Source organism: Oreochromis aureus, linkage group 6 (genome assembly GCF_013358895.1).
Source record: "Oreochromis aureus strain Israel breed Guangdong linkage group 6, ZZ_aureus, whole genome shotgun sequence".
Classification (NCBI taxonomy): domain Eukaryota; kingdom Metazoa; phylum Chordata; class Actinopteri; order Cichliformes; family Cichlidae; genus Oreochromis; species Oreochromis aureus.
Window position 1 is genome coordinate 21467253 of NC_052947.1, and position 17267 is coordinate 21484519.

Consider the following 17267-nt stretch of genomic DNA (forward strand, 5'->3'; position numbering starts at 1 on the left):
ACATTTAGTATTGCCCAAAAAGCATAAGGTACTTTTTTTTCTTAATAATTATTTTTGGTAGATGAAGTGGGGAGTATCGAGCAGAGTAGGCCCTAAACTAGATCAGAGCCTTCAGAGTTATGAGGATGTAGCTGCACTTTCAGTCTGCTGTTTTGTGACCAGAATCCTAATCGCCCTTTTTCTTTGATTTCTGTTTCTGTAGCCATGACTCAAGTGGGATGTCTAGCACTTTTCAGCAGGACCACAAGTGGCCCACTCTATGCGTGCTCTTGACTTCTCATTGTCCCATTCACTGCCAGTGCTCTGCTCCTAGAGTCTCCCACACTTGTCTTCCTCACAGACTCAAATGGCTGGGCACGACTGAGCTGGAACAACGAGCTGTGCCATTTCAAGTATCCTCTGAAATTGTTCGCTGAATAGATGCTTGCAGAGTCGGCACTCACAGAACTCCTGATCTGGCAAAAATTGGGGAATTCTAAAGCAGTGTGCACAAATATTTGCACACACTGTGGGGTTCACTCCTGCTTAGGTACTTGGTAATGTCTGATTTCATACTGCAGTCTTTTGTGGCCGGTCAACTCCTACGTCTTTACTCCCTGCAGTCGCAGAAATGTGTGATTTCTCTTTGGGGCAGTGCTGCTTTGTCAGCAGACATGGACCTTTTCACATTAGCTAGAGTCACCGTGTAATATGTGACTCCCCAGCTTTAATCAATACAGCAGGTTGTGTCGTGCTGAGAGGAGTCATGCACTGTCAATTACAGAACCAGGGAGAGAGAGTGAATCAGAGTAAAACATGTATTCCAAGTCTGCAGACAGACTGTGAGACTTTTTTGCAGACTAAAATGATAAATGAATAATCACAGTTGTTTCTTTAATCCATAAATTTTATGGCTAGAAAGAGGGGCTAGAATTTATGGCTTGATAAATACTTGAGAACAGAATGTTTGTGTTTGCAATACAAAAATGCAAAATACAGTGGAGGGCAAAGTGAGCCGGTCATGTGATTTTGTGCTCGAATAAAAGGAGGTGTTTATATAATGGCTATATCAATAATATGGAAGGCCTCGTGAGATGATTAAGACCAGAGGGAACACCATGAGTGTAGTTTGATGTGCTTCATGGAGCGTTGCAGCAAGACATTGCCACACTCACATTTTCTGGAACAGTGTGACCATAGCTGGCTAAAGGACTTTTCATCTGTACAGATTAAACTGAGTAGAACGAAGAAATACAGAGGGATTGCACGTGATTGAAAAGCAGCATAATCGCGGACACGCTAATGCAAAGGAACATTTCTGTCGGATGAATTTTGAACTTCATGCAGTTGGAATGCAAATTCATATTACTCACCATTGCTGGTGCTGTTTGAATCCACACGCTCCATCAGCTGATGCAGAGGTCATCCAAACGGCTGCAGCTGTGGCGAATGGATGTGGATAATTAATGGATCCAAGCTATTCTCTCCAGCACTTACTGGACATGCAGCTGAACACTTTCACTAACACGTCTTTCATCACCACAGTTACAAGAACAGATACTAAAAGTCTCTAAAAACTCAAACTACAACACCCCATCTTAGATTTAAGCTCCTTTTTGCATCATATTTATATTTTAATTTTGATTGAGCAAACTGTTGTGTTCTGCATATCTTATGCATATTTTTTTTGCCTTCTTATCTTTTATATAAGATAATAATCTTTAGTGAAACTGAGAAAACAATAATACCATGAGTATACATTCACTCTGGATAGAAGCTGTAAGGATGAGTGATGGTGCATTTAAAAAGATTTGAACATCTTTTACTTGCACAGTGAGTGCACATTAATCCCAGTATGAACTGCACTTCAGTTGCACAAGACAGGTGTTTCTACACATCTGTCAGAATCTTTTTAATACTTTATGTCCAAGGTCTTTGTGTCTCACAAGCTCCAAGTTTTAGTGCCTGCCTTTTTAACTGTTCATAGTTGGAAATGACTTGTGAGACGTGAAGAGGATGATGGCGTGACGATTCGTCACCGGTCATTAGCTGTAAAACAGCCACATTCTGGAAGAATCTACTCCAGATGTGTACTTAAAACAAGTTTTAGTGCCCCATTAAAACAGTCTCATCTCTCGTGAGTTAACTACCTCTTGGGGTGCCTGATCTTATGGTATGTTGCTTGTTTATTCTCCAGTGGGCCTTCATTTCCTGTGTGTCTGCTGCTTTCAGCCCTCTAACAGTTCTCAGGGGGTTAGCTATCTTTAATTTACTGAGCCGTCCACAGGAGCTTTTGGGCTAATCTTGTTGCTCTTTTTTGTGTTTTTTACCCTTTGAATACCATTAATTGGAAACTTTCTCTCTAAATCTAGTTTTGTTGTTGGGAATAGGAAAGGTGCAATTTAAATCAAGTTACAGTACAAGAGAAAGTTACAGCCCATGCCCGTGTCTTTGCACTAAGGGAGGAAACCGGAGTACTCCGAGACACGGGGAAACCATGCTAACTTTACACAGAACGGCCCATATTTTGTTTCAAGTACTGTACCAGTGCTGTGGTTTGAATTTCTGTGCGGTAACTTGCTAAAATACTGCTTTTAATGAAATAGCAAATGGGGAGAAGATCACTGATATATGAGGAGCGAGAGAATTCAACAAAAATGTGAAGGGAATCAATTACAGATGGACTTCCAAAATCTAGAAATAGAATCAAGGACGCTTTGCTTAAAACCACCTCTGTCTCATGCCAGATCTGGTTTCTGACTCATTTTCATAAAGCTGGAAAGTGACTCCTATTTTCTGTCTGTGAGATGGCTTGCAGACACTCTGGGTCCTCGGGCAAGGATGTTCTTCATTTCCCATGTCCTAATTAGTTTTCATTAAATTTACTTGGACAAATCTGTTACCTAAATGCCATTTTGATCAATCTGAGAACAATCTGGTCATCAGTCAGGGAACTGGTTAGAAGTCTGTACCCATGAACAGCGCCAATAAAAATGCATCAGCTGTTCTGATAAGCTTCTGAGACAGGATGCCTTCAGGCTCCTTCTGGTCTTTTAAAGACTGTTTTCTGAGAATCTCAAAGGAAAAGGTTTATCAGGGCAACAGTGTGATCGATCACAAGTTGCGTTGGATGTTAAAAGGTTACTACAGTGTTTTCTTGTTTTTTAAGCAAGTGCTTGCTTTTTATTCTGTTTAAAATATCTAATCTTTAGATGGTCTCTCCAGCTGAACTTACATTTCTGTTGTGTTGCCTAGATGCCCCAATGGAGACCACCGTGGAGCTTGAAAATAATCTCTTTGAATGATTTTTCCTCCTTCATCAGGAAGTGTTGCCTGCAACCTTTTACCTTGCGGTCACCCAGGGATCCTAACCCTCTTTACCACCCTGAATAGGTGAACACAAGGCTACTCGCCAAGTGTTGTCACTCCCCACATCCAAGCCAAACTTCATTTAACTCTTTACAGCTGCTAATAATAGAAGCACTGGGGCGCTTAGCGTTGGCGTGTTAGCTAAGTGACATTTTGACACCTTAATGTCTTTGGTTCTTGTGTGGTAGAGGTCAGGGTCAGTGAGCATTGTGTACTTAGTGTTCCTTGGGCTAACTGCCCTGACAGATCACACAATAGCCCCGTGCTTCCAAGAACACAGTCATTTTTTATCCCGAGGTTATAAAAGCAGCAGGTTTATAGTGTTCTGAACAAATCTCTCTGAGGATATAATGAAAATAAGGGTTTGTTTGAGTTTTCTGGAGGTGAATTTGGACCTGCAGTTTTTATTTAATTCCTTTGTAACACATCCATCTGTCTCTTTCTGAAATGCCTTTCACTTCAAACTTAATGAATGGTAAACATGCTAGGTCTTTTATGGTCTTCTCCTGTCTTTCCCCAGGGTCAGTATAGCTGTCATGTGAACCACTTGAGTGGCTCTAACGATGTGCACTCACTGAAACATGACTCGTGCCTCCCGAGCATGTCATTTTTGAAGATCAAATTTAAAACTATGTGTGAATAAACCAAGAACACAGTAACACTGAAACCTTTTCTCTTCACATGCCTCAATACTGCACAATGAAGCTGTTAACACAACACCTGAAGACGCAAAGAGAAATTTGTTTGTTGTTTCTTGTTGTTTGATTGTTGCCTGGTCACAAGGACATCATTGTTTGTGAAAAAAGAAAATGGCAGGTGTTTGTGTCTTGTGCCAGCATCATGTGTTTTTCTTTGAATAAATTCTTGAAATATTTGCAGTTAGAATGCAAGAAAGCCAGATTTCTCTTTCAGTGGTCTCTCGCATTGTGTGACATCATTCACACATTGCTTCGGTGTTGTCTGTCACATCAGATGTGATATAACCAGCACTCAAGATTTAAAAAATTATATTTCCCGACTTATTTGATGGGTGGTTGCTGGAGGTTGCTTGTAGTTAGTGGGTGAAATTGATTGCAAAGAGGCTGTTGCACAAAAACCTTTCTGGTCACAAGCAGATATCTGGGTTGTCCGTAGTATGCATGGAGGACACATTGTTCCCTAGCAACCGGAGGTTTCTATGGGATCACTGACAAGTAGGCCTGCATGACTGACGCCTTACATGCTTTATGCATTATGATTGTGAGCATATGGGTAGTTTGTTCATCCAAAATCACACTTTTTGGCCTATATTGGTTAATAAGCAAGAATTAAATTGTTATTTTAAATATTATTGATTTCACAATCGGTATATCCCTATTTACTAATTTTATGATGTCAGCATTTACACGCAAACGCTACCTTTTAATGCATGATTTAGACTTCTGCAGGGAATTTCTGTAGAGCCTACAGCGTAACCTACATAAGTGATGTTGTTGCCTACATTTATGCTTATGCTGGTGCATTACGTGTTAATTACAGCGAGGTCATGAGCCGATGTTTCATATGCGTGCCAATTGCTGGGACATTTTTCCCTCTTGGGTCAGCACTCATCATTGCAGGTAACGTTTCTTTTTGAAGTCAAACATTTGTCCCCACATTTGTTTCCACTTTGTTTTCACTACATTCAATTTCGATAGTTTCAGCAATCTGCCTCCAGGAATCTACTGATATTCCTTATATTGATGCTATGATTGTTATATGATTGTTGTTCTCTCACTCATACATTCAAAACCAGCAGCGAAAAGTTGTAAATGTATTCATTCACATTCAAACAGTTACAAATGTAACTGTATCCAATCTTTCTCAGGGCATCTCTGTTTTAATTTTTCCATCCACTCACGTTTCTTCCTTCACATGTGAAGAACTGGATGAATGGGGGAAGGTCAGTGATGAGACCCATAACCCAATCTGCTGGACATATGGAGGGCTCTGTTGCTGCTGCCAGCCTCCAGCTGGATGGTATTAGTCCCCCTCCGTACTCAGGACTTGAGCTATCATCCTCCAGGGACCAATGAGGAGCAGAGGGATGAGGGGGGGAGTCATAGGTCTAAACTCTGGCTCCTGTTCATCACCCAGTTTTCCCACCCTAAAGCATTTCAGTGCTTTCCATTAGCTCCCAAAGTAAATAAACCATCTTTGTGAAGGCCAAAAAGACAGTCTAGGTGATTGTGGGTATTAGTGTTAATCACATAACGTGTTTTAGAATCTCTCGAGAAATAAGAGTCTTCTACATTAGACTTTTATATTTATACCTAATGTAATTAGATGCTTAAAAAGAACATAACTCAAGTCTGCTATATTTAAAAGAGAATTCATTGATAGAATTATTAAGAATAGTGGACCACATTGATTGGTGATCACTTTTATTTGGCTGATTAAGTGCTTGACCCTGAATCCCGTTTATCCTATTTGCATCTGGGTCACAGTCCATTTACAACGTGTTTCCATTCACTGCCAATGTTTCCATTCACTGCCTAAGTGCAGAGCTGCTTTCTTCTCCTTATACACACACACACTTACTTCATTCAGTTTATTTGTATTTAGCTTACCAGATTCCCCAGATTCCTATGCTCTGGATTCAGGTCAGCTATGCATAAAGACAAGCATTTAGACTCCCCAATTGAACTACAGCCCTTCATAAACATATCAAAAAGCTTCTTTTTTATGGTCAGCGCTTACACAAGACTACCTACAAAAAATGCCAAGCATGCAAATAAATGTACGTGTAGGTTTGCACAGGAACACACGTGAAATTGTTTCTACTTGAATCTCCTTAGGTTCCTGTGTGTGCCAGGCATTTGTCTTGTGAATCTCATGTCCATCACTAGTTTAGTAGGTCAGGCTGTCACATGAGGAATGAGTTAATATCCACAGGCTGACCTTCCTGCTGGGATTTGACAGACCAGAGCCGAAGGGAAGAAAATTACTCGCACAGAAAGGGAGTAGTGAGCAATGAGAGGTAAAAATAATAATAATACTAATTACAGGGTTTCACCCAGAGGAAGAAGGTTATTATTTTCGTCAGCAAAGTTCATCAACTCAAAGAGACATTTAAAAAGAAAAAGTCTTCTAGCTTCTAGAATATAGTAAACACTAGCACTTATTGCATTACTGTGCAGTTGATGTAGTAAATGCAGCATCTTTATTAAGTAAATGCAATGGTCAGTTGCATCGCAAGTTTTTTATCTTTTCAACACTTAAGATTGTTTGCATGGTCTCTAGTGAAAGAGAAACCTGCTGGAAGAATTAGCTGATACCCGTCTATACATCCAGCTGACAGATCTTATAGAGGGCTCTGTTTGATTTACATTATCAACACTATACTTTCTGCTTTCTGTGCAAGCTGCTTTGCAACCCACCTCCGCCGTAGCTCCTCCTTGTGTCCGACTAGGTCACTGTCGTCGATGCCTCCTCTGCTCTCTATTGGCGGGGTGGGGGGAGCATGTTACTATAGATGCAAATAATAATCTTCTTCTGACCAATGTGATCTTGACTGAAGTATATTAAAATATTACAAAAAGAAATCATGTTTCATGTAGATTCAGAAGTAGATTTCCAGGGAGACCAAAATTTCTAGTTTAAAATTCTTTCATTTCAAAATAATAATGTTTTTTTTTACGATGGGGAGGTGAAAAAATTGATTTCATGCACTTCATTCCATTTTTTCTGGTATATTATTTGTCATGGTATGTTTGTCTTTTAGCCCAGCTGTCTTTGATCTGCAGGAGCACTTTCACTCATTTTCTGAAAAATGTCACATGAAACAAGAGTAGTAGGATGCCGGGAGCTGGCAGAAATCACTCTGAAATTGAAACCTGCTTGGTGCTCTTTGGCTGAAGAAGCTCCTGGATCAGTGATAATCTCCCAGCTGAACCTGGTTTGTGTTTATCGTGACAGCCTTCGAGTCTGCGTGCTTTGTCACGTGGCTCGCTCTAGGTCAGGGTTCAAAGGAGGTCACAGGTCAGGGCAGGGAAGAACCAAAGCATGAACTTCCTGTGTTACTCACAGGCAGATTATACACAGAGAAACAGAGAGAGAATGGATATATGGTACTTTGGAATTCGGTCTTTGCACGACACAATCAGAACTCCGAGACAAAAGTCAAAAACAGGAAAGAAAATAGAAAGGGGACGAGGGGAGTTTCTGTTGTTAGGGCTTCTTTTGGATGCCTCAGCAAGAACATGCACGTGCAGGATGCGGTGATATGTTTTTAAAAAAAAGCATGCCACTCACACAAACAAAAAAAAACAAAACAGGCACACAAACATATACAGGCATGCACCCATTTTTTCTCCCTGATGTCATATTTCTTCATCTTCCTGGCATATCAGACATCCATCTGTTCTCACCTTGTCCTTCACTCAGTCACACTCAAACTTCCACAATAGCTGCTGGGCTTATTTCAATCTCACTGCAACTTAAACCTTGTACCCAAGGCCTTGCAATTCATTGTTGCTGAAAGGTAGTTGGCATACAACTCTTCCAAGTGCTGCATATATACCAACCCCACCTTCATTCGGGGCAATTCATCATGATGTCAGACGCTATCAGCAGGCCGTACATTCTTATGGACGTGTGTCACTACACTTCTGTAGTGTACTAGAAGGATTATTGTAAGTTTTTCTTTGGTTTTATGACAAATCCATGTCGCTGTTCTAAGACATTGGTGATATTGTGATCTGTATAAGTAATGTGGAGTTGGAGATGTCGTTTTTTTAGCTTGTTAACCTTAAAGTGATATGGGATGAAAGACTTGAGCTCACTTGGATTGTTTTGCTCTCTCTGTGTTTCTAGTTTGGAAAGCCTGGCCTGTAAGAGTACACGTTAATCCACAGAGTAATTATTGTACGTCACTTGGATGAAATAGGAATTCTGGAGATTTCCAGGCATTACGGAAGAGCTGCGGATATGTGTTCATTTCAGAGCCATATGGTTGGCATCATTAACCACTCCCTAAGAATTCATCTCAGTTTCCTAGGCAGACCTCCACCTCTTGTAATTCTTAGAAACTGTGGTTGCACACAGTAACTCTTTATGTGATTAAGTGCCATTTTACCAGTCCCACAGCCTGCAGAAATAAATCAAGCCAGATTGCTTCATTCATTTTAAGCCAGTAACAACTACACTTTGTCATAAAACATTGTTTTTCAGTCTTTTGCAGTGAAATTAATGGCATTAATCAACCAGTGTTTGGAGAAAGCCCACCACAGTTATTTTGTACCAAATTTGGAAGTTGGAATAAAGGCTTCTTCTTATTTAAAATGTCATATATTGTGGAATAACACTTGGTGATAACAGATTTTATTATTTGTTTTAGATTCTCTCAATCTTTTCCTCTTTTTTTCCACGATCATTGGAAATGTATAACGCTGACTTCCAACTTTTTACTGTTTTCACGTCCTTCAAATTCAACGCCCAGCTTTTTGTTTCCATGAGAGATCTCTGTTTTTCGAAACATCTTTAAATTTCCCTTTGGCTCTGCTATTCCTCTGGCACCCATCTCTCACCCAAAAGCAAACCGTCACTAATCTGCTTTCTTCAAGCATGACTAATATGAAAAATATGGAAGGTAATCTGGAGCTCTGTGCATGTGTGTGTTCCTTTTTCATGCTAATCGGAACATTAAAGTGGTTTGCTAATCACTGAAATTGTTAAATGACTGCGTTGTTGTACGTGCCTGTTTCGGTGTAGAGTCTAGAGTTTTTAACTTTCTGTACAAAGTGACTGTTTTTTTGTTTTTTCTAGGCAAACACTTAATGAAGCGTTATACACAAGAGAGTGCAGCAATGTGCAGAATAAAATATCTACATAAACATCTATGCAAATATTCAATCTTGTTCTTATGTATACGTTTGGTGTACACGTGTGTATTTGCTACATTACACACTGTTTGCATTTGCATTTACACATCAGTGTTCGCCAATAATTCCCTCTGCAACTGTCCGAAAGCCAAGGTTGAGTAGAAACCACATATGGTAGCGCTTAACAAGAAAACAGTGATTTAACTCCTTTAAGACATCAGTGATGACCGAAGAACAAGATTCTCTTAATTCTGACTTTAAAAATAGACTGAAAACCTGCTCAAAGGGTTCAGAAAGTTCTAGTCACACACACACACACACACGCACACACACACACACACTTTTAGGCTTTATAAAAAGTCAGGCTAATCTGAACAGATCTGGGCTAAAATTAAAGTTAACAATAAATTTTGCATAGCTTTAAATTTCTACTTATTCATCATCATCATTCAGCCTCTTTGTTATTTGATCTGTATTTTAACACAAGCACCTGAATCTTGGCTCAATACGACAACTCCCCAAATTAAAATCGAATCAGGCTGGAAATAATTTGGACTGGAGTTGTAATTATTGCAATTTTCTTTGCCCAATTCCAAAGTCTGCCCTGCCGATGCTGATCTTTGCCAGTTCTCTTTCTCAGAGCTATGACTACGGCAGTTTATGCAAACAAAAATAGCTTTTCTCCAGTGCAAAATATGATCTATAAAATATAATGTAAATATAAATGAAACTATTACACTGACAACTGGAAAGAGGAACAAAAAGATCAAAAAAAATTAGTTACGCAGGGGTTACAAGATCACCTCTCACTTAAATAACTGAAAACAAAATACCTTCTCAACATGTCTTGAAAGAGGAACTAATCAATTCAGCAACAAGGTGAGATCTAAAAAAATTAGTTGCTCTACACCAACTTTTACCGGACATATTTTACCTAAGCATGTGCAACAGATTTATGTAATAAAACAAATGTCAAGTATTTGCATAATTTTACAGTAATTTCATAAATTAACTGTACGTATCGTTACTTGTTTCTGTCACTGGATCATTCTGGATCACAGTGAAGAGCTTCCTTACTAAGGACATGTTAGCGTGTTACTGTGTGTATGTGACAATTTACCTGCAGTATTGTATGCATGTTGCACATGCATAAAAAAGACTGCTCATAATCAGACATACATGAGGCTGACCAATCCCTCACCAGTCGCAAACCTGGCAGATATTAGATCGATACATCTCTAATTTGTACCTGAACTTTTTTTCCGGATCCCCATCAATGCTAACCAAGACTGGATCTTCTGTAGCTTTGTGGCTCTGCATTAATATTCAAATTTATGATGTATAAATGAAAAACATTGCGCAAAGTCTTGAAACTGTGTTGTATACAACACACACATTTTCTGTTCATGTGGCAAAAGAATGTCTAACCAGTGCATGTAGTTTTCTTCACCTGTGTTTGGTGTATGGTGAATATGGTCTAGCAGTAGCAGTACTCTGTACTGTAAATCATGTTCTTTGGGGTTTTATAAGAGAAAACATCTTTAATGGTGGGTCATTACAATTAATCCTCCTTAAAACGATGACAGTGTTCAAGCTTGTTTGAGTCTGGCAGCTTATTTGGCTTTGATGAATGTGAAAGGTGATGTTTTTGTTCTCATTTTCATCCATTTTAGTTACAAGTTATCTAAAATATGAGATGTTCTGAAAACCTTCTCTGCTTCGATATGTGTGTAAGTACATGGACTCAAGTGGACGTGCAAAACAAACCGCATGCAAGACTGTGGAGCTTAAAAGGCCATTATCCCTGCACAATACAGATCTTAAGCAGCCCTCCTTCAATCGTTCATTCTTCCTGCTTTAGGTTTTTGTACTTCCATAATCTAAATACACTCCTTCTGCTGTGATGTACAAGTAAAACCTAAGGGATAACTGGATCCACCATAGTATGTATATTTTTTTAAACACACCCTGTGGATGAAAATACAAAGTATTGGTCGCCTGTGCAGAGATCCATTGTTTGTGTCAGTGTGTGTGTATAACTAGCTCCTGCCTCTATTGTGATCATGGTCAGTCCATCAAAGCCCGGAGAAGGTATTGGCAAGGCATTTGGTCCACTGTCTGCTTCACACTTCCTTTGTTTGTGTGTGTGTTTGTGTGAGTGCTGGTCCAAGCCTCTGTCTCCTCACACTTCCTCCCAGCCATTGTGTGTATGGAAGCATATGCTCGCTCTCCCTTTCTCTCTCTCTCATTCTTTCTCTTTCTCTAATCAGTGTCTCATTGGGTTGATCCCCAAGACTCTGGATGAGCTATTTCTGGAGATTCCTGTTATGAAAAGATTATCCACCCCACCTAAACGCCATAACTCGTCTGTATACATTGCTATGAAAAAGTATTTTCTTCCTTCCTGATTTCTAAGGTTTTTTTGTTTTTGCCACGTGTACATGATTCAGATCATCATCTGATTTTAATATTAGACAAAGGTAATGTGAGTAAATACAGAATGTCATTTTCAAACGATTAACCACATTTTTTGGAAAGCTTAGTTCAGTTTCACTAACAAGAAATCACTGAAATTGAACCTGTATGACAAAGTGAAGTAGGCTAAAAGATGTCAAAAAGCATGATCTAAAGAAATAATTGAGTCACTGACATCAATCAGTCTGGAAAGGGTTGCAAAAGGCTTTGGGACTCTATTGAACAGGTGTGAGCCATAAATGGAACATGGTACAGTGGTGAACATTCCCAGGGGTGGTCAGCCTACCAAAATCATTCCAGGATCAACGATTCATCCAGGAAGTCACAAAAGAACCCAAAACGACATCCAATGAACTGCAAAAATGTAACTTTTCTGAAAGTATGAATCCTGTTACATCTGGCTTAAAACTAACACAGCATTTTATAAAATGAACATCATAACAATCCAACCTGGTGGTGATAGTGCTTTGCTGCTTCAGGATCCAGATTACTTACCATAATTGATGGAACCATTAATTCTGCGCTCTACCAGAAAATCCTGCACGAGACTGTTCAGCCATCTGTACATGTCCGGATGCTCAAGCACACTTGGGGTTTTCAGTAGGACAATGATCTGAGACACACCATAAAATCCAACTCTGAATCGCAAAGAAAAAACCCCCCAAAACCCCAAAATGATGGTTTTGGAGTTGCCTAGTCAAAGTCTGGACTTAAATCAGATTGAGATGCTTTGGTATGACCATAAACAGGCTGTTCATGCTCCAAAGTCCTCGAGTGCGGCTGGATTACAAAAATTCTGCAATGAATACGACCAAATTCCAGCACATGTGAAAGACTCACTGCCAGTTATTGCAAATGCTTAATTGCAGTTCTTGCTGCCAAGGGCGGCACAACCTGTTATTAAGTTTAGGAGGCAATTACTCCTTCACACAGGGCCAGGTAGGTAGAGCTAATATTAAAATTTGTTTCATGATCTGAAACATACAGGTGTGATAAATATGCAAAAAAAAAAGAAAAGAAATCAGGAAGAGGCCAAATACTTTTTCGTGGCTCTATATCTGTGTCTCAAAGTCTTTAACTCATCCTGTATCAGTGACATGCAGAGGACAAACGCCTGCCATTTGAGGATTCAACTTCACAGTTGTGTAGATCCAATTTAGAAGCATACACATTACCTCTACCTTGCTTATGAATAGATCACATGACATGCACACAATAAATTGAAAAAGTGGTATCATCATAAATACAGAACTTCAGTCTTTTGCCTATTCCAGTGGACCTCAGTGACCTTTGCAAACCCACAGTTTGGTTATCTGTTATGTGAGTCTTTGTTGACATGGCCTTGGGTGTTTGTGTATGTGTGAGTTGGACTGACACCTCCGTGCACTGACCCTCACTTGGCCTCTCTGTTCGGGGTTAGGAATGGCAAAAGACTGAGTGTAAACCCCGAGGCTATCCCAGAGTCTCTACAGCAGGGGAAATAGTTTCATTCATTTTTCTCGAGCTTTTTGCTGTTTGATGTATTTGGCTTTCAGTCGTTCTTCTTCTTCTTCTCAACTCATTTTTTATGATTTTTTTAACCTTCCTTTTCCCCGTTTCCCTCTTCCAGGCCCTCCCTCTGTGTCTCGGGGTCAGAGGTGACACTGTAAAGTTTACAACCTACAACAGTAGCATCACCTAAGACAACCAGCTACAAACACTGGATGATGTCTGTTTTGTTTTTATAAATGGTCTTATTTCTCTTTCAGTATGGAAGTAATCACTTTGAACCACTAGGGGACATGAGTAAAATTTACTATGTTATACAAGATAATCCACTAAAACTGCCCCTCCTTAAATGCAATGTTTGTATTTTTTAATTCCTTTGCTAAAGGGTAGTTACACATAATGCCGGCTCTAATCCGCTGTGTCTGTCTGGTGCAACACTGATGCATCTCCCCATTTCCTTTCTTTTGTCCAAAGCCCTCATTATACTTATGTGTATTTGATCTGTATCTGAATCATAAGCCAAACAAGCGCCTGACTCTGACGAGCTTTGATGAATGAAAATTGTAGACACTCCAGAGAGACACACTCATTTTCCCCTGAGCAACTGGCAGCAGCAGCAGTCTGCTTGTCTGATCTCTTGACAATTTACCACACACATACATCAACAATAACTTGCATTATTGTGCATTTATCGCCACAAACCAACTTGAGAGTGTTAACCCCCACCCCCCTCGTTTTTTTGCAGGGTTGTTGACCCATCTCAGGCAAGTGTAGCTTTGGGTTAGGGGTTTTGGTTGCAGCCTCTGGGTGGTCGGGTTTGTGGCTCAGGGATTTGTCCTTGTTTGGCAATCTCTCTTCATCTTTTTGTCCCTTTCTTTGTTTTCTCTCTCTATTCTTCTATCATTTTCCCCTCTCTTTCTTTCTTTTTCCTCTATCTCACACACAGACTAACAATCCCAATTAGCTTTCTTCCTCCCTTCAGGTAACAGGTTTAGGATAGTCATCACAAGAGATGTTCCTTCAGATTATGAGCTCATAAAATTGCATATTTTGATGTTCATGCGTCAGTGATCATCTTTTTTGCATAATTTGCATGCTTATGCTTTATCGCCTAACCTGGACTGTTTCATGCAGTGAGAGTGCAGCTGATGCAAAGTCTCTCCACCCATGTGCTATATTTGACAACTGTAAACCGTGTCCTGACCTGACTGTCCCGACATTGTCCGGATTTCATGTGTGAAAACAGCTTCAGTTTTTAATCAGATATTTCCTGATCACGATCAGGAACTTTTATATGAGTGTGTTATGTTTTTGTATGACTGCTTGTACCGTCCCGTTTGTTTGGCTTAGATTGGCTTTACTTTGGGTTGTTTTGGGTTTGTACAAATCTGATGTGGAATGTTTAAAAATAGAAATTGCTAAAACATTTCTTTTAAAGAAAAAAAAAACTACAAAGATCACCACCACTGTGAATTTTATCCATTCATCCATACGTTTTCTTCCACTTATTCAATTCAAGGTCACCAGGGGTGCTTAAGGGGTGCCCTCAGCTGCCATGGACAAGTTTCTAGTCTGTCACAAGACTAACAGAGAGAGACTTCCAACCATTTACAATCACATTCACTTTAGAATTACCAGTTAACCTACTAACTGCCCATCCTTGGACTGTGGAAGGAAGCTGGAGTACCTGGGGAGGACACACAGAAAGGCCTCAGCCAGATTCGAACCCAAGAGCTTCTTGTTGTGCTCTTTCCAAACACTCGAAACTGCCCTACCGTGAATCACCATAGATTTTATAATTATGGTGAATGGACATGGAAAATATAATATTTTCATCTCCCCAAAAGTCAGCAGAGATAAATCCTCTTTTCTCTTCGGGACTGCCCTAATTCTTTGTGGCATAGATCCAACAAGGTGCTAAAAACATTCCTGTGAGATTTTGGTTCATAATGACATGATAGCATCAGACAGTTACTGCAGATTTGACGGCTGCACATCCGTGATGCATATCTCCCGTTCCACCACATCCCAAAGGCGCTCTGTTGGATTGAGATCTGGTGACTGTAGAGGCCATTTGAGTGCAGTGAACTCATTGCCATTGTTCAAGAAACCAGTTTGAGAGTATCTGAGCTTTGCAGCATAGTGTGTTATCCTGCTAGAAGCAGCCATCAGAAAATGGGTACATTGCGGTCATTAAGGGATGGATGTGGTCAGCAACAATACTGTCTAAACAATGCTTAGTTGTTACTAAGGACTCCAAAGTGTGCCAAGAAAATATTCCCCACTCCATGAAACTATAACCAGCAGCCTGAACTGTTGATACAAGGTAGAATGTTCTCATGTTGTTTATATATATGTTGAAACACAAATTGGGAATCAATAAAGAGCAGGCAGCATTTTTCCAGTCTCCTCGGATGTCACCTGGTGTGGTCTTTTGCTGTGATACCCTATCCTCTTCAAGGCTCAACGTGTTTTGCATTCAGCAATGCTCTACCTCTTACCTAGATTTCAAGATTTCTCATATTGTGTTAGATACCTTTGCCTTTCTGTTGGCTCAAAGCACTCTGGCTCCTTTCATTCTGCTCACTGAATATTTTGTCTTTTTCAACCATTCTCTTTAAACCCTAGAGAGAAAGATTCCTGTACATCAGCAGTTTCTGAAATACTCAGACCAGCCCATCTTGCACCAACAACCATGCCACATTCAAAATCACTTGAAATCGCCTTTCTTTCCCAGTCTAATGCTCAGTTTGGACTTTAGCAGGTCATCTTGACAGTTATAGATATTTACATTAATGAGCGGTCGAACGGGTGTACCTGATAAGGTGAGTGTATGCTATAGTAATTCTGAAGGTACTAATGTCTGGATTCCATCACTCACCAAAAAGGTGTAACTCTCTCTCGTAGACCTTGTGAACAAGTACTTACAGGAGTTTTTGGAGGGATAGTACTGTATAAACATTATGGGCAGCATCAATCCATTGTTTCTGCTTAATACCTGCCAAGGTGGTTACGTTTGGTGTGTGTATTTATTACACGGTTACGCAAAAACTTGTACACAGTTTGGCATGAACATTTTGCCAAAGGTGGAGTTTGATTGAATAGACTGATTCGGATCTGGATCCAGGAAATCTTTTGGACATATTACATAATATTTTTATGTCATATAGCTTCCCAAATACATACTAAATTTAAAAAGGAAAAGTATGAGATATGGTCTTTATGTTTTCAGGGGAAATGTCACAAATGGATCTGAATCCATACATAATTCAGGATCTAGTGACTCAATGCATACATAGGAAGTCTTGTTGGATGTATAAAGGACTGCTCTTGTTTTATTGATTATTTGTGTAAGTACAAGATAGGCCTTTAAAGTACTTAGCAAATAGTAGTAGTGCAGAACACAAGCAATACAAGCTATTTTATAGTTTTAGAAAGAGGGTTTCAAAGACCAGATATAATGAAATAATATGTTTTGTGTTGGGAACTTTTAGACATATTACCAGTTCTAAATGTATGATAGACGGTCTTTGCATAGGCTATTTGGCAGAAGTCATACACTAAATGTTTAGAAATCTTCTGTGGTCTATAAAAACAAAAACAAAAAAACTGCATCTTGTTAAAACTTAAAACTCAAGGCAAAAATTCCAAATTATTCTCATCACCCATAAATGAAAACAATATAGGCGCATGCTGCCTCTAACATGCTCACTTCAGTAGTTGGCTGGCTCTGTTCTGACTGAATCACTTGTGACTCCATCGTCAGCTGGTTCTGGTATGAATGCCAGCGACAGACTGCGCACAGAGCCAGGATTTTCTGCATCATCCTTTCCCCCTTCTGGCAGTCCGAACTCTGGATTACACATATTTCCGTGCCACATACTGACTCGCCTCCCTTTTTTTATTTGCACCACTTCAGCGCTGTGAGTTACTATGGCAATAACAGAGTTGACGAGATCTGGGAAAAGATGAGAAGTCCACACATGGGAGCCTGTGGCAGAATCTGCAACACTCGACTGGCTGTTTCTAAGTATACCAAACATAAACGAGTGAACTGTAAGTCTCATTATCTCAGTATCTCGTCCTATGTGCCCTGCGGTCAGGAATTTAAATGTG

At 39.8% G+C, this 17267-nt stretch overlaps 1 protein-coding gene across 3 annotated transcripts in view; it reads left to right on the forward strand.

The window, feature by feature from the left end:
- The window catches only part of dlc1 (DLC1 Rho GTPase activating protein), a 93981-nt gene that overhangs the window by 53094 nt on the left and 23620 nt on the right, over positions 1 to 17267 (forward strand). The gene's annotated exons all lie outside the window — the stretch shown is intronic.